This window comes from Dermochelys coriacea, chromosome 18 (assembly GCF_009764565.3).
Source record: "Dermochelys coriacea isolate rDerCor1 chromosome 18, rDerCor1.pri.v4, whole genome shotgun sequence".
In the NCBI taxonomy this organism is placed as follows: Eukaryota; Metazoa; Chordata; order Testudines; family Dermochelyidae; genus Dermochelys; species Dermochelys coriacea.
The window spans coordinates 10,146,031-10,159,419 of NC_050085.1; positions in this window are offsets into that span (position 1 = coordinate 10,146,031).

Here is a 13,389-nt window from a genome sequence, read left to right on the forward strand (position 1 = left end):
CTATGAATGCTTGGCGCTTCTGCAAATCAGGTCCAAGGTCTCACACAGGGCACCCAGAAAGCAAGGAGCACGCTACTAGTGACCACCTCTGAAAAGTTTGGCTTAAGTGACTTGCCTCGCAATACACAGCAGCTGCGTGGCAGATGAAGGGACGGATGCCAGTTCTCCAGCACAGCATTCAACTGTCTTAAACCGAAGACCCTCCTTTCTCTTCCTACAGCCCCTCAGCCTTTGTCCACCTTCCAGCTTCTGTGGCAAATGAAGCAGGGGTCCCATTGACCTCACCATCCTGCTTTCATCCCCAGCGCAGGTCCATCCTGTGCACTGAACAGGTCCTGTGTGAAAAATAGTATGTGAGCGTGTCGTTAAAGCTATCGCAACACAATGGGTGTATGCGCATGAGTTTTACAATTGCACAGACCCTAATTTTGGCGTGCTTGACTTCACAACCATAATGCTCTTTTAATGTAATTTGAGTGGAGGTAGTTACATACAGCACACAAAATGGAGGTGTGTATGTACACACTGCATCCATTGGAGTGCACCAAACTTTTGGGGTATATTGATCCCCAATATGTAGCACTGCCATCCCTGAAGCTAGAAAACTGTCTTTTAAAATAATTACTGAACCCTGTTGCTCCAAAGATAACAATTTTCAAGTGTTTACAAGCTCGTTTTGTGTCCTTCAGAAACAGCTCGGGAGGGTTGCTATTTCCAAATCCCCAGGGGTTCCCCATCCCAATTTTAATCTTTTTGCTTAGCTAAGCTGTGAAAAGCTTCCAAACTTCAGCAATTGAATGTTAGAAGTCAAGCTCCTCCCATTTGATGGCCTCAGTGCATCCAGACGCTGAGCCCTGCAAGCCTGCAAAGTGGCTGTGAGGGCTGTGCCAATTGTTGACTTGTTGGGGTGCTGGTTAAGGCCAAATGTTTTTCGTGTATTTTCTGCGCTCAGTGAAAACTCAAAAAAAAAATCATTTTGATTTGGGGCTTTTTTAATTAACAACAGCAAAGGAAATTTAGAAAAGTCATTCACAAAACCACCAGAGAAATGGGTGACAGTCATACTGCTCCTTAGTCCTATGGCCAAGTTCATGTCCCTGATCTGAATCATGGACAGCGGAGACTCAACCCCCACGTAATAGGGGAGGGCTGTAACCACAGGGCTGTAGGAGAGTGCAGTGGGGAAGGGAGGGTTCTGGCTCCTCCTCCTTCTCTAGCGGTTTCACAAATGGCACTGAAGTCCCCTTGTGAATCTAGTAAAAAAAAATCCGAAGTATTTCACGCACCTTTAGCACATGCTTCATTGTAAGCGCACAAGCAGTTCCCCTGCCAGCAGGGGAAGCTGACCCTTTGCAAGCCCGGCACTGGTGTAAACAAGTGACTCTCAAACTGGGCAAGCCAAACCAGTGCAAGTAGGGTCCATCACACTAATGCAGCAGGTATACGCTCATACCTATAGTGACCCCCTTCAGTGGAGCTCTACTGGTAAAACACCCATCCCAACTCATCGGTGTAAACAAATCCTCATGCAGCAAAACCTTAACTTGAAGCTCAGGTAGAATTAAGGTTTTGCCTTTTGGTGCAAGTGGAAAGGGTTCATTCTGCAACATGTAGGGAGCTTATTGCAGAGCATCAGAATACATGGAAGTGTTGGAGATCAGGATGCAAAAATGCTAGAAATCTTCATTCAGAACATCGACAAAGTTGGCCTTGTCTCAACAGTGAATTGCTTTTTTCTGATTGATAGATAAAGTGAAACATTGGAGGGGTGCATTGGTTTTTCAGCAATGGGTATGGGATACACATGCATACACGCTTTCAGTGGCAACATGAAAAGCAGGGGATAAGGGAGAAAAAATGGTTTTAGTTCCCAAAGAATATGAAATCTTTCCAAGCAAACCTCATAGTAGAGATGGCTGAAAAATGGCAAATAGGGTTCATGAAGAGGTGGGATGGAAAGATATGTTTGCCTCACTGAATCTCCCTGTTTTATTGCAATTTCACTAATAAGAAATGCACATGAGCCAGCTTACCTCCTGTGTTCATGCATCATTCAACCTGCTGCTTTTGCATGTATCTATTTTTGCTGTTTGAAAGAGCCCTGGTGCCTGGACTCTGATTTATGAAAGCTACTCTGAAGGCTTTTTGGAGTTCAGCCTCTATGTGCATGGCTAGAGGAATATCAACAGCTGTGATCAATGAACTTTGACTAATTGACTCTATTCAAATAAGTGGATCTGTAAATGCCAAGGTTTTTCTTTAATTTTATAAGCAAATTGTTCATGCCCTGTTGGGCTTTTACTGCCTGCATATTTTCACTGTACTAACGAATACTGATGGTGCTCTTCTGTACATATTATGGCACGTTATTCTTCATAAATAGTAGATATTGGGAGCAGCCTGTATGAATTTCTTGTTTTCCATGAAGAGTATCGCTCTTTCAGCCCAGTAGTTCTCAGGGCCAAATCTCCCATCCTTGCTGATGGGCTTTATGGGGAGGGGGGCTGCTCAAAGGGGTGGTATATCAGCCCCTCCTTCACAATTTCCCCCCAAGCCAGGGAGCACCAGCAAAATCAGCAGGAAAATTAAAAATGCCTATGTTTTCTCACCACACACACAGCAGTTCATTTATCCAAGTGGGAAACCCCTCATTCCACTCATCTACTTAATCAATAAACACAGAGCAGCAGACTAACTCCAGTCACTGAGAGCCACTGCTGGAAATGGCCCACCTTGATTATCACTACAAAAGGTCTGCCCCCCTTCCCCGCTCTCCTGCTGGTAATAGCTCACCTTAAGTGATCACTCTCATTACAGGTTTCAGAGTAGCAGCCCTGTTAGTCTGTATTCGCAAAAAGAAAAGGAGTACTTGTGGCAACTTAGAGACTAACACATTTATTAGAGCATAAGGTTCTAATAAATTTGTTAGTCTCTAAGGTGCCACAAGTACTCTCATTACAGTGTGTATGGTAACACCCATTGTTTCATGTTCTCTATGTATATAAGTCACCCCACTGTATTTTCCACTGAATGCATCCGATGAAGTGAGCTGTAGCTCACAAAAGCTTATACTCAAATAAATTTGTTAGTCTCTAAGGTGCCACAAGTACTCCTTTTCTTTATACAAAACAAAGGGGCCCCTGATAAAGTGCATTCATATACCATGCTTGCAAAAACCAGAACTGTAAAGCACAACTGGCAGCAAACTATAAAGAGAATCAAGGTACTCAAACAACACAAGGGAGACCAAAAAATCTTCAGGGCAGGTTCACCAATCCCATACTCTGAAATTTGGTAGAATAATTCACTAGGACAAACACTCACTGCATAACTCATTTTTCCTAAGGACAGTATTTTCCATAACTTGCTTGGCTTTATTCCTTTTTGTATAGGGTTTCCACTGTGCCCACCGCCGAGTCCCTCATAGTAAATATTTGCAGAATATCCCCTTTGAGGGAAAAGATCATCCAATGGTTAAGTGCATCATGAAACACCTGGATTCAATTCCCTGCTCTGCCACAGACTTTCTGTGGGACTATGGGCAAGTCACTTAAGCCCAGATCCTCAAAGATATTTTGGCATTTAACTCCCATAACATCATAAAAGAATGGCCATACTGGGTCAGACCAAAGGTCCATCTAGCCCGGTATCCTGTCTTCTGACCGTGGTCAATGCCAAGTGCCCCAGAGGGAATGAAAAGAACAGGCAATCATCAAATGATCCATCCCATTGCCCATTCCCAGCTTCTGGCAAACAGAGGCTAGGGACACCATCCCTGCCCATTCTGGTTAATAGCCATTGATGGACTTATCCTCCATGAATTTATCTAGTTTTTTTTTTTTTTAACCCTGTTATAGTCTTGGCCTTCACATCCTCTGGCAAGGATTTCCACAGGTGGACTGTGCATTGTGTGAAAAAATACTTCCTTTTGTTTGTTTTAAACCTGCTGCCTATTAATTTCATTTGGTGGCCCCTAGTTCTCCCATTCATTTCAGTGGAAGATGGGCACCTAAATACCTTTGCGGATTAGAGCCTTTGCCTCTCTGTACCTCTCCCCCATCTGCAAAATGGAGATAATATTTTCCTATGTCCCAGGGGTATTGTGAGGATAACTACATTAGGAACTGTGAGATGTATAGTGCTGGCCAGCTAAGTACCTACAATAGACAGACCACAGGAGGATTGTTATTTGTATTCCAGTAATAACTAGAGGCTCTGGGGCGCTCCAGGATCAGGACCCCATTGTGCTAGATACTCTGTACACCCATGGAAAAGATGGTTACTGCCCCAGATGACTTGCAATCTGAAACAAGAGATTAGAGGTTGGTGCAACTAACAGATGGGGGAGCACAAGGCAACAATGAGAGTTATGATGGATGGAGGAAGAGCACCAGCTACCTCGTCACTGGCCAGTGTTTTGTAGGTATTGCAGCATAGATGGATAATTGCAAATTGCATAAAATGGAGCCAACAACCGATGGGAAACAGAAACCAATTAAGTGACTTGCCCAAGGTCACAGTGACAGAGCCAGGAATTGAATTCAGCTCTCTCAAATCCCAGTTAACTGCCTTAAAGTTATTCTTAACAGCATTCAAGTTCTAAAATGCTTATCATTCATCTGACATGTCCTATAGTCTTGGGAGAATTTCTGTTACACGGGTCACAATATTGTAACAATGTATGTTTTATAGGATCCTTAACATATGTTAGTAGCTGCCGTTTGTGCCAAAGCTGGAGATGGGTTATTCTAGCACCTTCAGTGATTTGTACAAGTAGGGAGATTTGAGACTCACTTTTTGTTGTTTTGAAGACTCCTCCAATCTTTTCGTCTTTTGAAATAGCCCGGTAAATGGTTCCTCTTATCGCAAGATCAAACCAGATTCCCCTTGAAAGTTGCAGCACAAACATGAATCAATGCTGTCTGACTTTTCCATTAGCTCCTCAGTCTTGTGGGCACTTCGAGTAGGGTTTCTATTCTTGGCATGTTGTGAACCGCAGCTAGGACAGGGGAACTGAAATACTGCCTTGAAGCAAAGAAAAAACAGACGGCAGCAGATTTCCCTCAGTACCAGCTGTGGACAGCAGCCAAAGCAGGAATGAGCTCTTTTCTATTGCCAATAGTTCCCTGTGGATTGTGCACTGTGCAGTAAGGAGTTTGAGAAGTCATGACTATCAAGCCTGAAAGGAAAGGGTAGAAACAGGGCTGCACTGGCAGGTACAAGTACTCTTGGCAATATTCTTGAGCAGCCTGGAAATTACTAAGCTGCCAAAAGCAAAGCCTCCTGGTTCACTATCCCAGTGAAGGTTAGATTTATTTTTCTGAATGTTGAAGGCTCTTTGGGACCATCTGATGCATGCAACCAGTGATCCTCTATGTAAGTGTGAGCTATTTAACCCTATCAGGCACTTCACTATTGTGTCTATTTTACGTGAAAGGCACTCAGTTACTATAGGCAGAACAGCAGTATAAAACACTAAGACAATCTATCAACATTTCTGTCTTTTAAATACCATTGTATCGGCCTCTGGTTATAACGTCCTTCACCCACTCATTGATGTGATCTGCTTCTCTCTCTCCCTCCACTTCCACTTCCCCTTCCCCTCCCCCCAAGTGTTAAGTGACTAAGAAGGTAGCAAGTGGGAACAGCAATAGGTATCTCAAATATTCATAGGCTGGTGGCTACCCATGACTATGCAGACCACTGTGACTGTTTCCCCTGTCTTCCCATCCCCACTCTGTAACTTGCATATCAACTAAGGGTTCAGTTTTGAAAGTTATTATTGCAGTTGCATCTGGGAGCCCCAGTGATGGGTAGGAATTCATTGTGTTAGGATCTGTACTAACAGAAAGCAGCCCCTGCCTGATAGAGCTTGCAATCTCTCTCAGCATTGGCCTGACTCTGCTCCCATTAAAATCAAAGGGATTTTGACTCTTAATGTTAATGGGAGCAGAGTTAAGCCAACACAGAGTGCTTGGAAAACCCCACTGTAAATGCTCAATCGCGCCACTTCTAGTATTGTCGGGCTGTGATCAGGGCGCACAGGCAATGCCACAATAGAAACAGTAAATCCTAGTGGGGCATTGAGAACCTGATCCACCATCAACCCACGAAGTTCCTTACTTGAAGCACAAGAACAGGGATGGGGACAGGGCAAGCCGTGTGAAGATACCTGATGCCTAGTTTTAAGTTGTTGCACACTCCCAACTCCAGCTGAAACCAGTGGGAGCTGCAATTGCTTGGTCCCTGTGGGAATCAGGCCATCACCATTTTACATTGTTACAGTGAATTCTCTCCCTTTATATCTCAATGCTCCCCGGCTTCTGATGAAAAGGTCAGCTAGGCAAGGTCTCAACTCAATGGGGCCTAAAAGCGATGACATCATGCTAAATATATGCTGCAAACTTCTACCAAACACAAAGTAACACCCAGGAAATTTGATTACTCCCACCCTTCTCCAGATATCAAGTGTTCACGCACTGGGCGCATTTGTGAAGTACCTGGAGAGTCAATATGAACAGTCTTGAAGCTCCAAAGCCATTCTGCCCTTTGAGCATATTACTGGGGCTACCTTGTTGTCACATCGTGGAAACAGTGTCTCCTGAAGAAAATCACAGGACCAGCCAGTCAACATAGCCACTGCTAGCAGTTCACTTCTGATATGGCCCTAAAAAGAGAGGATGGGGGGAAAAAAAATAGGTCTGACCACCCAAACTCAACTCAACTGAGTTCTAGATTTGTTGACCCTGATTGATGGTATGCCTGTGAATTTTCACCTTGAATCCTAGGGCAAAGCCTAGTCATTAAAGCAGAAGATCAATTATTCTTCTGCCAAATAGATGTTCTTCCATTTCTACAGCTGTTCTTTGGTGTCCTTGGCAGAGTGCTGGTCATGATGTGGATTAAGAGTTTGAGCCTGCTAAATTAACTCCTTGCGGGCAGAGATCATGTTTCTATGCGTCCTTACAGCACCTACCACAATAGGAGCTACTCTCCATTGGGGTTTCTGGTTGCTACAGTAATTCAAACAATGAACATGCAGGTCCCATTGCTGCATACCGTATCTATTGAATTTGCACCAGTTTTATAACATATGGTACACAGTCATGGGGCATCCATTGTCCAAGGGTAGAATTAAGCTCCAAGGCAGATATTTTGCTCTTTAGCTTCAGTACAAGCATGTAGAGGAAATCTATGCTCCTTGCTGTCATTTTTGTAAGTGTCGGTGCAAGTGTGTGACAAAGGAAAGTGATGCAAAGTTCCATTCACGACTGAAAGTTTATGGTTATAGAATCCCAGAGAAGATGGAAGAAACTTGTTTGCTCACTGGGGTCAAAGCAATATTGTACCCTACAGCACATCTACACACACTTGGTCCATTCCACTTTTAAGTCCTGACCAACAGAGCATCTAACATCTCTCTTGGGAGAAGAGGCCACACCTACTATATCTGAAGCAATAGGACTTTCAACATGTCCCATAGAGAGAGAGGCCAGGACTGGATCCAACAGATCTGTCCATTGAAATGTTTCCCTTGATAGAGTATCCTAGGCAATTTAGTAACTTTAAACCAAGTTATTATGGAAACGGGTGATTTGACAGAGAAAATTCAGCTTTTTCAGCTTTAGTAGTACTCTGTCTGGAATGACTAACATCCCTGCTGACAAGGTACTTAATATCATTTTATGAAGATGTAGCAATTTATTTTCCCCATGCTGACGCTTAGTGGATCTAACAGGAAGTCAAGAAGTCTTGCAATGCGAAGCTTTCTGCAAAATTGGCAAAGAAAGTCTAAAGTGAATGCAGAGTGGAAGCAAATCACTTAAGGCCAGGCCTTGATAAATGCAACCCGCTTGGTACTGGTTTTTCTTCCATGTTTAGTTACCTGAGTGGAAGAACAAGCATACAGCAGAGGGCTTAATATAGAGGTCAGAGCAGGATGGCACAATATACAAGGAGCTGTCCCAGCAAGAAAATGGATTATTTTATTATAACATGCTTTTCACTTGTGCATGTGTATGTATGTATATATACACACACGCACAAGAGAGAGAGCGAGCGCGCGTGCACACTCTGGAAGAATCCCTGCACACAGTATGGGTACTATGCCATGCAGTGCTCCCCTATGGGAGAAGATGCAGGAACAGAAGAGGAGGAGTTTAAATGGAACAGTGAGGAATTAACTCATGCTTTTGACTGAAATTCACCATCAGGACATGGAAACAAGCAATTGTATCATTACTGAAAAATATTGACTGGCAAAGTGTTAAAGAATTTTTGCTGTTCCCTCAGTTTGCCGCCCCAAGCACGTTCAAATGCAGATGAGGAGAATTACTGCACATTTAAAGATTATCTCCTGGGATTCGATTCATGTGCGCTGGAAATAGATGCGTCATTCATGACTTGCAGTTTAGGAACAAAAGGAAGGGGGGGAAATACAGAGAAGAGTCATTAGGAGAGTAGTTCTTGGCAGAAAGAATAACGAGTTGTTTGATGCCAGCAGCATAAGCCACATTCCAAGAAAATAACTAAAGTAATTTTTAAACGAAGCAATTGCTGTGAGAAAAACTCGAGATGGGTTGAGCCCTAGTGTTTGGTATTTGAAGACTTCTGACATTCCGGAGACAGGTAGTCAGGGTCAGTGTGTGGCTGGAGAATTCAGAGATTTACTCGTCACACAAGCCAGGGTTCTGAAGGCTGATCAAACCAGAGAGCTGCCTCTTGCAGCTAGATGGAGGCTTTGGTTTCTGCACAGTTAGGTGGATGTAAAGGTATAAAGAGAAGCTTTTGTTAGTAGGGTGACCACCACACTCCCTACTAGGAAGGGGAGGAAATTTGGTATGTAAGGATTTCATTTGCTGGCACTTTGAAAGTTTCATTGTCATCTTTCTCAGCCTTCTAAAAAAAAAAAAAAAAAAAAAAAAAAGGTATCAAAAGGTACTTATATGGCCCCATACTGGAGTGTCTGAACACACTACAGTCTAATGCATTTATACTCAACACCCTTGTGAGCTAGGGAACTACTATTCCCATTGTGCAGATGGGGAACCGAGGTACAACACGTCTTGCTTAAGTCATACAGGAAATCTGTGGTGGAGCAGGGAATTGAAGCCAGAACTCCCGATTCCAAGTCTAACCCCTAGACTGCCCTGCCTTTCATGGTTTTCTGTTCAGTATCTAAACATCAATAGTTAGGGTGGGCCGACTCTTGTAGCAGGAAAAAGAGCCTGCTGAACCAGCCCCAGTGTAGCATGTAACAGAGCAAGCAAGTTTGGCAGATGAATCATCGCAGTGGGATGTTTGCCTTGCAACACAAATATTGCGTCATGCTGCTGGCTTAGAAAAGTTCTGCAATATGCAAACCTAATTGGACAGGATAGGAAGAAGTTGAGAGACTTTAGGCTAGATTCTTCATTGCCCTGCACTATACATAGCCATTTACAACTGCACAGAGCAAGGGTGACGTAGGAGTGAATTGCTGCTAGATCAGAACAGTGCAAGTCACTACACATTGTCCAGAGCAGCAGAGAATCTGGCCCTTCATAGGCAACACCCCAAAAGGAACTGTGCTAACTTCATTGCCCTGTAGTTCCTGGCTGAACACCCCTCCTTCAGGAGTGCATTTCTTTCCCTTCCTGTTGTGGAAAAACTGGTAGTGAGTTAAGCGCTCATGAAAAGGTTCCAGTCTATTTGGTCTGTGGAGCTTCAAGCCTACTATTCACTTGAACTGCACTGTACTGTCTGATCAGTGGCAAGACTGTAAGGGTTACTTCTCCCCTTTTTTATCACTTGCTCTTATATGAAAATAACGTTGATGGGCCCAACCCTTTCTGCAGAAGGAGATTCCAATAGCTGATGAAAAACACAATACATACTTCTTTTTTTAAATAAGGATACAAACATCCCTAAACTTTCACAAATGGAGCATTTACCAAAGCATAGCAAAGGCTTCTTGCAGAGAGATTCATTAACAACTATTAACCATTAACACCACATAACAAAGATGCTACAAAGTCAAGGTGACTAACAGCTTAGTAGAGCAGCACAACAAATCCTAGAGGAAACTTGTACCTGGGAGGAAGAACCAGTGTGATTATCTACTTCAGCCTCCAAATGCAAAGGGCATTCCAGGGTGGTCTTACTTGAGAGGAATTACTCCCTTCTTCCAAAGCAGGAGCACAACATGCACCAAAGCAGCTTAGTAGAGCTTGAGTTTTAAATCTAAAGAAATGCCACAAACAGTCTCCAAACGCCTGCCTGCTCCCACCTGCTCTGCTTTTCCACAAGCTGACCACTGCAGGTGCTGCCTTTTATTAATCTACAGCCAAGCACACACCCTTTGTGGTCTGAAAGCTCTGTTCCACAGCAAGCTTCCCCTGGCCACACTCCCCTTCCAAACTAGCTCATCCCTGGCTGAGAGGGACTGTCTCTAGGGCTGAGGGGCTTCATGGGGCTATTCTGTTTTTGGCCTCTCTGCTGACAGCACCAGCTGTGATGGGTCATGTGCGTGTGCTGGGGTCCACTAGATACGGAGAGCACCCCCGGCTTGTTTCACATAGGCCACTAGCCATCAGCTAGTAGTGACTTTTGGTCCCAGACCTAGGCTAGACTCAAACAAGTGACCTAGAGGCAAAAGGCTCCCTTCCCCATGAACAAGGAAAGCACGTTCCTTAGTGCTTGACTCTTACACTATTTCTAGTCTGTCCCCTCAGGAGCTTGCCCCGTGTCTAATACACAGTGACAAGCTGCTAGGGGATCCTGACACTTGCAAGTGTCTTCCTTGTTTAATTTTTTTTAAACCTTTACAAGCGCTGTTCTCCAGACATAGCCTACAAGGAACATTATCTGGCCATTGGTGTCAAAGATGGTAATAGATAAACCAGGTTTCTCCTCTCCTGTGAGAGTCTCTGTCCTCTGTCTTGAGAGGCATGAGGTTTTTTTTCCCCCCAAAGGGTTTGTTCATCAGCTGCTTCATCATCTCCAGCTTTTATCCCCCGGGAGACTGCAGCTGTGGGTGATTTTATGTTGTGGCACAAGGGCAGCCACAGTAATATTTGGAGGGTTTTCCCCCTTATCTTTGTGAAGGTATCTTCTTCCACAAGCCAAAACACAAAGCCTGTCTTCATTCCTTTCAAAGGGGAGATAAGTGTGGCCACTTGGACAGCACATGAGAGTAAATGACATCTAGCCAGTCAGCTAAGGAACACTTCAGAGCTGCTCTCATGCAAGGAGAGATTTATGGTCAGAGACGTCTGGTTTTGCTCATCACCTAATTAAAACTAGGGTTTTAAAAAACCATCAAGGCTGCAAAAGTGGACTGCGGGCAAAAGACAGCCCATTGACTTCGGTATGCAGCTTCAAACGAGCTAACAGCATTAATCAGCAAGAACATAAAGTGGTGACTTTTAAATAACAGGACAGTCTTATGCAGCATGAAGGAATCTCCAGATGCCAAAGGGAAAAATCGCTTTTAGCCTCAAAACTACCCCTCAAATACTCCCAGTGGAATGGCTCAATAAATCTGCCATTGTTCTGAGAATGAAGGATGCTCCTGAAATGAATTCACTAATAATGAAACCTCCCCACCCTCCACCCTTTAAAAACCATAATAAACTTTATAGCCATATACAGAGAGTGCACCACAAGGAATGGCATAGAATCTCCTTTTCAAACCACTAATTTGCTCAACACTGAATGCGGTTATACTGTAACAGAGATGAACTAATGGGTTCAGTGAACCCTTCTCCACACCCTACTCACCTTCATCCAGTTCTAGAGCAGACCTCAGATAATGCATTCAGATGAGAAATGTTCCAGTAAAAATCCTACCTGCCATCCCACCTACCTTCTCTCTATTCGAGTTTTGCTTTGACCTTAGCTCAAAAATCATGTGCAAGCCATGAATACACATATTTCTCTGATATCAAGTGCATGAGCTGCATCATGCATGATAAGATTTACCTTTGGTGCAGGCGAGGGGGAACGTCATTGTGGAAACACTGGAAAGGTGGATGGATCGTCACAGGCTGTTTGTCATGTTCAAGCATCCAAATACGTTCCAGCAACACCATCACAATTAACAATCTAGTGGCATTCAACTCTGGACAGCTCATTTTCAGGAGGTAATAACTACAAGCTGGGGATGAAGAATGGCATATAAAGACTCAGTCTGGCTGGGATGGATGGATACAGCTGACATAACTCTGTTCCGTTTCTGAACATGTATACTGTTCTGTATAATTAACCTTGGACTTCTTTCCCAGCCCTACTGCTCCCAGAGAGAGGGGTCTGAGGAACCAGTATCAGACATATTTTCATAAACAGATTGAGCAAAGGACCTTTCCTTTGGGGAGGGGAGAGAGAGAATAGGCCAATCTAAGAAGGCGGGCAATCAAAGGAGAGATGAGTGAGCTCGCATAGATGACATGACTAACTCCTTCATCCAACTGTCTGGAGGGTTTGGAAAGATCAAGATCTTGAGTTCTCTTTAAAGCAGAAAGCTACCTCCTGAAACTGGAAAATAGGGACTCTTGAAGAACTCCAGTAGAGTGGAAGGAAAAGTTGTGAGTGCTGACAAGAGCAAGCATAGTGTGATCATCGAAATTTCTCTCCATTAACAAACTCTCTAACCCCTATTAGAGTAATTTTTTGCAGTCTGTGTCCAGATGCCACATCATTAAAATGCTCCTGTTTATTTCCTCTGGCTCTTTTTTCTCAGATAAGCTTTCTCCGGTTTAATTTATTATTTGTACATATTGTGGTGGTTCATAGAAGCCCCCACCAAAATTGTTGTGCTGGGTACTGTACAAACACATCATAAGAGACAGTCCCTGCCCCAAGGAGCTTGTAGTCTACATAGATTAGACAAAGATTTGGAAAGGACACACAGAAATGGGAAATCATTTGCCCTGGGTCACTGCAAAAGCCAGGAACAGAACTCAGATCTCCTGAGCCCCAGGCCAGTGGTCCATCCACTAGACCATGCTGCTGCATCATCACATAGTGAGTGTGAGCACATCCCTGAGAATGCAGGAATCTTTGCTCTGCAGGAGCAAAGAAAGCTGATGGGGTGGGTGGAGGGCCCAAAGAACACAGAGGTTTGGCTGATGCTTTTGCCTTGTCCGAAAAGATGGCAGATGGTGGTGACACAAAGGGAGCACGCAGCCCTTCCTGTTCATAATTATTAGCAGGTCTGGGCCCTTGACACCCAGTGTTACACTGGGAATATTCATTTATTTACAGAGATTTTCTCCCCTCCACTCTCCCGCCTCCAAAAAAAAAAAAATCCTTTGGCCGCATTTAAGTTACAGGAGATACCCATAAAGGAATTCTCCATTTCAGCCCTTCCTGTTGCATGGTTGTGATTCAAAACTTGTGAACTGAAAGTGC